This window comes from Myotis daubentonii, chromosome 18 (assembly GCF_963259705.1).
Source record: "Myotis daubentonii chromosome 18, mMyoDau2.1, whole genome shotgun sequence".
Classification (NCBI taxonomy): domain Eukaryota; kingdom Metazoa; phylum Chordata; class Mammalia; order Chiroptera; family Vespertilionidae; genus Myotis; species Myotis daubentonii.
Window position 1 is genome coordinate 18,766,904 of NC_081857.1, and position 12,635 is coordinate 18,779,538.

The 12,635-nt window shown below is 44.7% G+C and overlaps 1 protein-coding gene across 2 annotated transcripts in view; it reads right to left on the bottom strand.

The window, feature by feature from the left end:
• The window catches only part of C18H1orf21 (chromosome 18 C1orf21 homolog), a 175,821-nt gene that overhangs the window by 91,867 nt on the left and 71,319 nt on the right, over positions 1–12,635 (bottom strand). The window lies entirely within an intron of this gene.

Genomic DNA, 12,635 nt, shown 5'->3' on the forward strand with positions numbered 1-12,635 from the left:
GAAAGAGAGAGAAACATTGATCGGGTGCCTTCCATAGATACTCTGACCAGGGATGGAACCTGCAACCTGGGTATGTGCCCGATGAGGAACTGAACCTGGGACCCTTGGGTACACCATACGACACTATAACCAGCTGAACCGTATCAGCCAGGGTGATTTAGATGTCATTTACTATTACAACCATAGGACTATTGTCTCTGCTATCCTTTAGAATTTTACTTTCTGTAAGTTTTGACTGTCTCTTGTCTTGAAAGTGACCAGGTTACAGTACAGTAGTTCTTGACAAAGTCAGTCATCTGGGAAATTAAATGTTCTCTTTTTGACTGATTTTGTTTGAAATTACCTTCTATTTTAGAGTTCATTATCCCTTTCAAATAACAGAATCAATGTCCTCTACCACTGCGTCTAACAAAAACTTTAAAACAGAAAGTCAGGCCCTAACCGGTTTGGCTCAGTGAAAAGAGCGTCGGCCAGCGGACTGAAAGGTCCCGGGTTCGATTCCAGCCAAGGGCATGTACCTTGGTTGCGGGCACATCTCTAGTAGGAGGTGTGCAAGAGGCAGCTGATCGATATTTCTCTCTCATTGATGTTTCTAACTCTCTATCCCTCTCCCTTCCTCTCTGTAAAATATCAATAAAATATATTTAAAAAAAGAAAAAAGAAAAACAGAAAGTCAGCAACTTGAATCTCACGTTGACTAGCAAGTGCACAACACCAATTTAAGCATCGCTGGGTGAAAGATAGATAAAAACCCAGCCAGACAAGATAGAGGGGAGGACAGTGCCCCACACACTTCCAACTTTCTCACCTTCTAGCTCACGGTAATGCTTTGAAGCTACAGAAGATACTGGCAATACTTCTTTTTAATTTCTTAGAAGAAGAAAAAAATGACATCATGAAGCAATCAACACCTTAACTGACTCTGGACCATAAAGCTATTCATTACTGAACACGACCACCACTATCATTTTATTTAAAAAAAATAAAAACAGTGTGATAATATCATCTTTTCAGTGGCCCCATGGCTTCAGAAAATTGGAGAACTCGGAGTTGTGTGAGCTGTTCACAGTCTGGGGGCCCAAGTAGAGACTTTGAACACTGATGCCCAACTCTCGCAGAGCAATCACCTGCGCTCAGTCCACTCACTCCCAAGATGTAGAAACTGAAGCTCACAGAGGTCACCTTGGAGCAGAGACTCTGGCTGAACCCAGAAATCCCCCAGATCTCCAGCTGCTCCAGTCAACAGCTTCCTTATAAACTGGGCTGACTAGGCGACAGGCACTGGTTTTTTGTCCATTTAAATAAAACCTCATGCAGTATGTAGGCCACTGTGAACTCTAAGAGAAGTTACTTCGGCAAAGAATGACAGTGGAAAATTGGAGACGAACAGAGAGATTGAGATTCAAGTCACAAAGGATGAGGACAGCTCAATTTAACATTAGTCACGTGACAACCCCACCGCCGCCCCCCCCCCCCCCATCACCCTGTTGGTTTCTCCTCTTTATGCTTTGAAATGAAGAGCCCACTGGCTAAAAATAAACTTAAAATGGGGCATTCTATCATGGTTATTTCCTACCTTACAGCTAGTTCTCAAATCTTAAGCAACTTGTTGGGTACAGGTCTGAAAACAGGCAAATAAAAGCAGCACGAGTTAGCAAAGTTAGCTCTTTTTCCAGAGCCCTGAAGTTCACTGTCATCAGTTTTCACCACGGTGAAGTCCGTGTTGAGGGTGGGGGACATAAGACCTTTGTTCTGGGTAACCATTCCTAAAGGATACTTCTGAAAACAAGGAAAAGGGCCGCACTTGCTGGGATCTTGACCACTTTGCTTTTCATTATTATAACCTAGGCAAGCAGTGACTTTAAGTTAAGAAGGAACGGGACGATAAGGTAGCAAGGCATGGTGGTTAAATGTACAGATTTGGGGACTGAACTGCTAAGTTCCTATTAAAACCTATCCCATATGGTAGTATGAGAATTAAATGAATTCACAAATGGCAGAATACCTGAAATGATGCCTGCCATAGAAAAGGTACTGAATAAAGAAACTGCGTTTAGAACGTTTTCTAGATTATTCTCTTTTAAGAGTGATGTTCATCCTAGTGTGTTTCCAAAAAAAAAGTATTTAATAAAGAGATGTTAAAATATGTGGAAAATACACCAGAAGCATAGAGACTCGCCTGTAATCGGCACCACCAGTAAAGATTGATCAGAGATCATCGTTTCTCGCCTTTCTCAGTCAACACCGAGAGGCTTTCTTTTCGGCCCATGTGCATATACATTAACTATACATTGTCTGCCTGGCCGACATGGCTCAGCGCTTGAGCATCAACCTATGAACCAGGAGGGCACATGCCCAGGTTCAAGCTCGATCCCCAGTGTGGAGTGTGCAGGAGGCAGCCAATCAATGACTCTCGCATCATTTATGTTTCTATCTCTCTCTCCCTCTCCCTTCCTCTCTGAAATCAAAGAGAATATCTTTAAAATTTAAAAAAATGCATATACATTGTCATTCAATAAATGAAGACATCCCACATGCCCAAATTTCATAACCAGATTATTTTCCATTTAACCTCAGAGAATTTTAATACAATGAAGTGAACAAACAGAAATACCCAAACAAGGAGATGAAGCCTCAACTTTGAAATTTTTGTTATCTTCCTATCCCCAAAGTCTAGAGAATTTGGGATTAATTATTCCAGACACTTGGGTTTCATTTGGCCTAAGGAACTGCAGAGCCACACAGAGTCAGACCTGCAAATGAGTTCCCAGCCTCTAAAACACAGGCTTGCCCTTCCCCCTTCCTTCAGTTCAGAAATAAGTCCCCCAGATCCTAGTCAACAGGAGCTGGCTCAGGAACAGGGTACAAAACAGGGGGTGTCTTCTTACCAGTACTAGTGACTATCTGCCAACAACACCAAAAGAAACTCAATGTAGTCCTAGCTGGGTTTGCTCAGTGGATAGAGCGTCAGTCTGTGGACTGAAGGGTCCCAGGTTCAATTCTGGTCAAGGGCACATGCCTGGGTTGCGGGCTCGATCCCCAGTAGGAGCCATGCAGGAGGCAGCTAATCAATGATTCTCTCATCATTGATGTGTCTCCCTCCCCCTTCCTCTCTGAAATCAATATATATATTTTTAAAGGGAACAAAAAAAAAGAAACTCAGTGTACAACATGGGCCATAACATGAGTGTGCTCTCTCTTCAGAGCCCTGGAGTACCCTGTCACGGAGAATTCATGGCGGCGAAGTTGGCACTGAGAGGGGTGGGCCAGCGGACTGTCATCAGTGCACAGGGTTTGGGCCAGCCCAACAGGCCTTGCAATCAACAGGGCTCAGTAAATCAGAGCTTGCTCAATGGATGACCCGGCTAGAAAGGAAGACGTATGATCTGACGCTCTGCTCTTCCACTGGCCTGAAAGTTCTTGGACTAGATGAACCGTGTACCAGTTACACTAGTGTACTAGTGTAAAAATCCCCAATTACACCTAACCCAGTGCCTCCTCTTTCTAAAGCACACGTCTGCTCCCTGAAGTTCTGAAATCAGACAGGGACTCCACGGGAACGTATTACCTGCGTGAACATAGGCAAGTTTCTCACTTCTCACAGCCTCCACTCCCTCACCTGTGAATAGGCATCACAGAACCCGGTAAGTAACAGCTGTCATTATTTTTCAGATCAGGTCATTACTATCAAACAACTTATAGGTCAGGCACTGTGATACATGAGACAATGGCAATGTGTGATTAAATGATAAGAATTATCTTCAAGGACTCAACAATGATAAAATAATGAGATCCTGGAGAGTAGCTAGATTCTTCTCTAAGAAGGAAATGCCTTTATTTCCAATCACTTTACTCCTCTGTACCCCTAAAGCAGGCCTACAGTGACTTTTCCCATTGCCACGGTACCCATGCACATCTGGGCCAACACTCAGTGTAGCGCTTTGTTTCATGTTTTCAAATGTCTATTTCGTGCCGAATTACTTCCTGGGCCTAAATGGTGTCTTTTCTAAAATTGGGTAAACTGTTTGCGGGCAGGTCACCTGACTGTTTGTCTCCACACTCACCAGCACCCGGGGCCTGGTTAGGATCAACTGGAGCTGCTCTCGCCTTGTAACTGGCCAGCGAACACCACTGGCAGAATTGCTATCTCCGGAGGACTTAATTGGATGAAGCAATTTTCCTCACTGTTGAGAATACTGTTATCAGAAACACAATTAAACTGTGACACCAATTTAGGATCACAAACTACTCGGCTGGAAATATTTAGCCACTGAAGTACACTCAGGAAGGCCTCGTGGGTGAATGGCGTGGCAGCCCGACTCCTGCTCTGTGCCAGGGGGATGGGCATGCCATTGCCACCTCCCACTGTGTCCCAACCCTCCCTCTAAAAATGGGGGCAAAGGCTCGGGGCTTACCTGCAGCAACCAGTGCCTACATGCCTCTCAAGGCAGTAACTGTCGCCATGGTTTTAGGTTCCTGATCCTATCACACATGAAGAATATATGATGGCTCTAGCATCTACTTTGGTGACACCACCAATGTGCTCTAATAAACAGAGCCATGTTGGATTCCCACGTGGGACAAACACCACACCACCAAGTGGTTGCACCCCCTGGCTCGTCTGGTTCTACGATGCTGTAGTGATAATACAGTCTCAACAGGGACTTGAGGCCTGTTCCCGCATTCGTATTTCAGGGTCTGTGATGATCTCACCTGAGGTGAGGCTGAAAACTTATGTTAAGAAATCAGCAGCAGATCTGGACTTCCTGTTCAGTGTTTTCTAAATGCTCAGCCAATTTCCAGAGGCCTGACATAATTATGATTCCTGAGCTGCCTGTGCGAGCTCTGTGGTGTTTTGAAAAAAATTAGTGTACAATTTCCAAATATTTACAACTCTTGCCCTAATGTGAGAGTTTCTAAAGTCATTCCCCCACTGGTTTGGTAAAAGCTTCCCCGTCTCCTCTCAACATATCTGATGTCCAATGTACTTGTGAGCCTTCCCACTGTCTCTTGGCCAGAAACTCCTGTCCCACCTCATTCCTTTGTCTGTTATGTGTCTTTTAAGACTCAGCTGAGACCTTAATCATCCTCTTTTTTTTTGTAAATCCTCACTTGAGGATATTTTTTCCATTGCTTTTTAGAGAGAGTAGAAGGAAGGGAAGGAGAAGAAGGACAGGAAAAGAGAGAGAGAGAGAGAGAGAGAGAGAGAGAGAGAGAGAGAGAGAGAGAGAGAGAGAGAGAAACATTGATGTGGGAGAGACACATCAATTGGTTGCCTCTCACAGGAGCCCTGACTAGGACCAGGGATCAAACCTGATCTTGACTGGGATTCAAACCCTCCACCCTTTGGTGTGTGTGCTGCCACACTCTAATGACAGAGCTACACTGGCAAGGGCTTAATCATCCTCTTTATAAGTCTTCCCCTAGACCCTGCTACATCATCAACATACGATATCGCATTTTTTGTTGAGATGCCCATCTCATATCATTATCAGGTCCTAAAGGCAGGGACCATGTTTAGTACATCTTTTTTATTATTATTAAATATATTTTATTGATTTTTTACAGAGAGGAAGAGAGAGAGAGAGTTAGAAACATCGATGAGAGAGAAACATCGATCAGCTGCCTCCTGCACATCCCCCACTGGGGAAGTGCCCACAACCCAGGTACATGCCCTTGACCGGAATCGAACCCGGGACCTTTCAGTCCGCAAGCTGATGCTCTATCCACTGAGCCAAACCGGTTTCGGCTAGTACATCTTTATAGCCCCAGTGCCTAGCACCTGAGCAGCAGATTGTTAGCATGTACTTACTTAGTAGACTGAACGGAACTACTAGGTTTTAAATGAAACCAACAAGTGCCAGTGAGTGATCAGACTCTGCTTACCTGGACAAACAAGTCTGACAGTCAAACCCCTGTTGCCCGGGGCTAGTTCAGTGACAGACCGATCTCACTGGGACAGATCTCACCTGCCCTGAAAGCCCAGCGGAAGGCCTTTGGAAGAGGGAATCATGGAATCATACTTATCAAAATCGATAGCTGTCCTGAACGATACATATTAACTGGAAAAGTTGTAAACGGTACGGGAAAATACAAGGACAGATTAAGAACCACCTGAAACTCCACGACACAGAGCTTGCCATTGTTCATGTTTTGGTGAACAGCCTTCCAGACATTTCTTTTATGCACAGAATTTGACTCATATTCTAAACAAAGCAAACTGACAAACAAGGTATGCTGGGTAAAGCCAGCATCTTCGAAGCTTAGGGAATAAAGTAGGTAACAATGGTACAACTACAGGTGGTGTCAGATGGGTGCCAGCCTTGTCTGTTAATATAAGTACCGAATCACTATGTTATAAACCTACAACTAACATAACATTGAATGTCAACTCTAACTGGGGGAAAAAAATTTTTTTTTTAAGTCAGCATCCTCAATTCCAGCCACAGTCCCATTTCTTTAAAAAAGAAAAAAATTTTTTTTTATTGATTTCAGAGAGGAAGGGAGGAGAGAGAGATAGAAACATCAACGATGAGAGAGAATCATTAATTGGCTGCCTCCTGCACGCCCCACACTGGGGATTGAGCCCACAACCCGGGCATGTGCCCTGACTGGGAACTGAACTGTGACCTCCTGGTTCATTGGTCAACGCTCCAACACTGAGCCATGCTGGCTGGACCAGTCCCACTTCTTTAGTTCACTGTACCGGCATGGCTCTTAGCTTCAGTTTCCTTTTGTATCAAGCGGGGAAAATAATGATAATCACATAGAAAAAGGCCTTACAAACTGTAAAGTATGAGTCAAACTAGTCTTTTGATTGAAAGATAACACATATTCACACACCTCGCACAGAACAGAAGCTGGTTTCTGCACAAACCCATCAAACACGTCTCCTGCCCTTACGGTTCTTCTTCAGACTCAGTGGAAACAAAATGGGTGGGGGACGATTTCCTCGCTGACCTCTGGGAAATCACACTACCAGAAGTCAACAGAAACCACCCAGGCCAGCACAAAAGTTACGTTGGAGGCAGCTAAGGACCATCACGAATCAGCGCAGAGAGATGAGCCAGACTTAGTGTGCTCCTCCTCATCTGCCCAGCTGCAAATCTCGGCCTCTCTGATGGTTCTGGGCACCCGAAACCCTCCTCCCAGCCGAGCGCACCTCCCACCTCTGCAGTGTCAAAGCAGAAAACGGGGGCAGCTGCCTCAGCCCCACCCCTTTTCTCTTCGATTCAGTACGAAGTAAACTCCCAAACTGAAACCTGAAAAGAAGTTCTAAACACCACCACGGCCTTTCAGTGACTTAAACCAGCACTACTCAGTACAAATGGAATGTGAATTACACATGCACTTGGAGGATTTCTAGTAGCCACATTAAGTTAAAAAGAAACTGGTGAAGTTAATTTTTAAAATGTTACATTTAACCCAATATGTTCAAAATATCATTTCAACATGTAACACAAAAATTAATAATAAATGCCCTAGCCCGAGTGGCTCAGTGGATAGAGTGTTGGACTGAAGGATCGCAGGTTCGATTCAGGTCAGGGGCATATACCTTGGTTGCAGGCTCGATCCCCAGTAGGGGGCGTGCAAGAGGCAGTCGATCAATGATTTTTCTCTCATTGATGTTTCTATCTCTCTCCCTCTCCTTTCCTCTCTGAAATCAATAAAAATATATTTTAAAAAATTATTAATAAGCTATTTTATATTCTTTTCTTCATACTAAGTCCTCAAAATGCTGTGTATACCTCACACGGACAACATACCTCACTTAGGACTAGTTATATTTCATGTGCTCAACAGTCACATGTGACTAGTGGCTACAGTATTGAATGGCACAGAGTTAAATATTATTTTCCCTGTTACTGTCTCATAAACACAAACAGACGAATTAATCTCCACTGTACACAGAAATTATTATAGGAAAAAAACAGTGACTTATTACTTTGCCTCCAGCTACTTGGAATCTGGAATCTAACATATTTGAATTTGATAAATTTTCTCATTTAATCTTCACTATCACCTGTGAAGTTGGTCTCTACAGTATTTCAGATGAGTAACAGTTTGGCATGACATCACACACACACACACACACACACACACTCACCTGTTACATGTTCTTAATTTATGTAGCCAAAGATCAGAACAGAACCGAAGTCACGCAGCAATATAGAGCCCAAGTGAACGAAATCAGCCAAATTCTTGCTTCACTGCTGCTCTTTTATGCTCAGTTTTACACCACGATCCCAGAAGAAATTTCTATAGTGTTCTAAGCACTTCTACTTCAGGGAGTAGTACTTATAAACATTAGACTCTCTTGGTCCTTAAACCAAACTCAGCACCAATCAAGGCCACCTGGTCATACGGGGGAACTGACATGGTCAGGGCCCAACCTGATCGCTCTGCCTCCAGCTGCTGGCATCCTGGGAAGCCTGTGTCCTCGCAGGACCATACAGTCCCTGCCTTCGGGGGCCTCACCAGCTCCTAACAGAGATGACACATATAAACACACAATGGAAGATCAGACATATAAACAAATAAACCAAGTGTGTAAGTACAGTAGGAAGGAGAGAACTTTGTGAAGGTGTTAGGAAAGTTTCATGCAAGTTTAGGTGTAGTTCGGGAAAAGAGCAGGACTTAAGGAGCTGAAGGCAGGAGCCAGGGACCAGGCCAAGCAGAGGTGATGGTGCAGTGGGGGGCCTGGAGGACAGGGAGTGTGCGATGAGGACGCAGGTGAGCTGTTAGTCTGGCTGGAGGACAGGGAACATGACGGACAGAGTATGAAACGAGGCTGCAAAGGTAGGCGTGAGCCATTTCCATGTTCACTGAGGATTTAGGATTTCACCAGCTGAGAAGTAGGGGCAATAGAAAGTTCTGGAGCAGGAGCACTGACACGACACGGGTGTACTTTTGAAAATCGGACACAACCTGACATAGTGCAAGAAATGGACATTTAAAAACAAGCAAAGAACAAATACACAATAAAGGGGGTTCATGGAGATCAGGCGAGAGGACACTGAACTATTCTGGGGTACAGGCTACCCCAACCTAAATTCTGGTAGTGGCAGGAAAACTGATGCCGAGAGAAAGCTGAGATTCATAGGATCTGGGAACTGGAAGGGACAACGTCCTCAGGTTGAAAGCCTTTTCTGGACTGGTAACCCTCATGCAAATAGGAAAGTCAACAGAACTAACGAGTTTTCCCCTCGTCGGGAGGAGCTCAGAAGAGATAGTGACCTCAGGTTTGATATATTCATTTCCCAAACCTGTTCTATGCACCTACTTTAATAGACAAAGTGGATGACTGCTGAAAGAAATCCAGTAAGCACCTGGCTTTCCTTAGAAGTTGCTTAACTCGTTTATGATAACGTGAACCTGCTGGTCACTTATTTTATGCAAACTGGTCTTGGCAGTCTGCTCAGCTGTCCTCTGAATGACCTCCCAGATCTGCAGGCCATTCTTCACATCTGCCCTGACCAATGAGGGAAGGGAATTCCCATCTGGAGATGAGCTCCTGGCCTGGATTTTACTTCTGAAAGGGCCACAGTATGTAAGGCACAACTCTAGATCCAAAACTTGCTATGCTTTGGTATTTAAAGTGACAGAAAGTCTCTGGGTAAATGTCAGTGGTAAATTTCCGCGTCGATGACCTGAATTCTATGAAATCTAGAAATCAAGGCGCCCACTTCTCACTCAATCCTTCATGGTGGCATAGTCTACGTAAACTCTGTCTCACACTTCTGGAGTGGTCAGTCTCCCAAATAAACCAAAATATCACAGAGATCAAACTGCTTCATAAAAACAGAAATTACCATCTGTCAAAACACATTGCTTGATCAATGCTCCCCAGCATGTCCTTGGAAGCTACAAAATTAAATTAACACCTTTAGGAACAGGATCGAATGTGCGTGTGCACACATACTCCAGAGCCGGCCCCAAAATACACCACGCTTCACAGACTTTGTCAACACGTCAGCAACACATGGTAATAACATTTTCAAACATTTAGAAACATTTAGCTTTTAAAAAGTGAATGAGGCTACTTTATTCATTAAAAAAAGGATGCGTGATGTATAAAGCAGAATATAACTGTCCAGGTTGGAATATGATCTGGTCATGGACTTCTCGTTGCCTCCCTCAATGGGTGTGGGGACCAGTCTCCAAAGAAGGCCCCCAACAATTCCTCCCCGCCCTGTGGCACAGACCCAGGAGATGGAGAGCCCCTGGGCTCCCCTGACGCTGGCTGGGTCTTGTGACTGGTGCCAAAAGTGACATTCTTGGACCTTCAGGCCCAGGCATTATGCTGACAGCTTCTACTTTATCTCTTAGAAGCACACACCCATGTGAAAAGTTGGACGACCCAGCCAGAAAGAGGTCTAGGGGACAGGGAGGCCTAGAGCTTGGTTGGTCCGTTGAGCCGAGTTGCATTCCTAGCTGGAGGTACCTGCATGACTGAACTCAGGCAAAAACAGCAGATGAAACCCAGCTACCCCATAGATTCATGTGCCGCTTCAAGCCACTAAGTTTGGGGTACTTTGTTACACTGAAACAATGGGTGACAAAAGATATCAAACGGGCATGGCTGGTGTGGTTCAGTGATTGAGCATTGACCCATGAACCAGGAGGCCACAATTCGATTCCCAGTCAGGGCATGTGCCCGGGTTGCGGGCTTGATCCCTAGTAGGGGCTTGTAGGATTCTCTCTCATCACTAATGTTTCTTTCTCTCGCTCCCTCAGCCCTCCTCTCTGAAATTAATAAAAATACATTTTAAGAAAAAAAGATATCAAATGGTTAAAAGTGGTCCATCCAGATCTATCATTCACCTTTGATTATATTGGCTACTGTACATTTCCACTGCTTGCAAACAAATTTCAATGGAGAAACACAGATAGGACCTGCTCTTGTGATGTTCGAGCACTAGCGTTCAGTAGTATCCAGGACACTGGCACTGATGTGCAACACTGGACTCTGACAATTCTCCCCCCAGGCCCTTGTAGGATAAGGAAAAATGTCCCTTGATTGGTTTAGGGAGCTCTCTCCCTCCTTGTATTCCTGCAAATGTTCACTAGAGAGAATAACGAGATGACAAATGCAGGAGTGAATAAAACTTCAATATGAGTATTAGGAGGATACAGAAAAGTTAGAGGCCGCAGCTGCACTTTATGGCATGGGCATGGACGGCATGGAGCCACACAGACTGGGCAGGCTCAGGCTGCACTGGATAATCAGCCTCAAGTTTGGACCCTTCTCTACATCCGCACCCTTGCCATGAATGCACTGTGGTTGGATGTACTTCTCTGTCTCTTGTCTCTGAAACTGTTCATGTGACTTGACTTGAATGTTGGTACCAGTGCCAGCTCTAAGCCAAGCTTAAGAGGCACCCTTGCGCATTTGCCCTTTGCAAAAGGAGGGCATGCCCCCTTGGCTCCCTGGTCCCAGGAGGAAGATGAAAGACATGGGGCAGAGCCACTCCAGCTGACCCACCAACTCGTGATTGAGACAGAAGTGCTCACTGTTGAATGCCGCTGAGACCCGGAGGCAACAATTGCCCAACACCAGGCTCCTTTATTAAATACTAACATTTGCAAAATACAAATGGTACTTTTGGACAATAGAAAGTCTTCTCGGCTATAAAAGTTGTAACTAAGTTACCAAATGGATGTTTAGGTTCCAATGAGCCATTTTCCCAGAAACTGTGGTTTCAATGATCTAGATTCTAGTTTTATTAAGATGCTATGTTCCTGTTCTCCATAGCTCGAAAGCCTATGCAGTCAACACTAGAAACAAACTTGTTCCAGGAAACTAGTACTTCTTTTTATCTTTTTAATTTTTATATTTGTTATTGATTCCAGAGAGGAAGGGAGAGGGAGAGAGAGACAGAAATATCAATGATGAGAGAGAGCATCAATCATCGATCGGCTGCCTCCTGCATGCCCCACACTGGAAATCGAGCCCGCAACCTGGGCATGTACCCTGACTGGGAATTGAACCGTGGCCTCCTGGTTCACAGGTCAATGCTCAACCACTGACCCAAACTGGCCGGGCTAGTACTTCTTCTTAAAGAGACAAAATCCTCCTCCCCATGTATACCCGTCCAACACAAGCAGAGCATTGGGCCTTCCAAAGCATTCCCAACTCGTCATCCAGGGACTGAACCTGCCATTACCCTGGATCAAAGCCTAGAGGCTCTAAAGGCAGTAGAATTGTGTGACAATGACTGTGTAGTGCAACTTCAGCTGATTGCATGGAAACATTATTTCAATGAGATTCTTGATCAAACATGAGATCAAGAGGTACTTTTATGAATACAAGTGCCATATAAATGCCAACTAGTGTGTATTACTGATCAAGTAACTCAATAAAAACTGCTGCAGCTGCCTTGTACTAACTGGAATTTTGTACTAACACACAGATAATACTTCATCAGAGCGATACTTGATCTTCCAAGGAACAAGCTTAAGGTCAGGTGAACTCAAAAGCCTAGAAGTGGCCGGGCAGGCAAAGTCCCTGGGCAGTGAGTGAACTGACCACCAGGGAGGCTTCGTGGTCACTGGAGGCGACAGCCTGATGCAGGGGAAACGCTACCCACTCTGCCATCCACATGCTTTACCAGCTCACAGCTCAATTTTGAAAT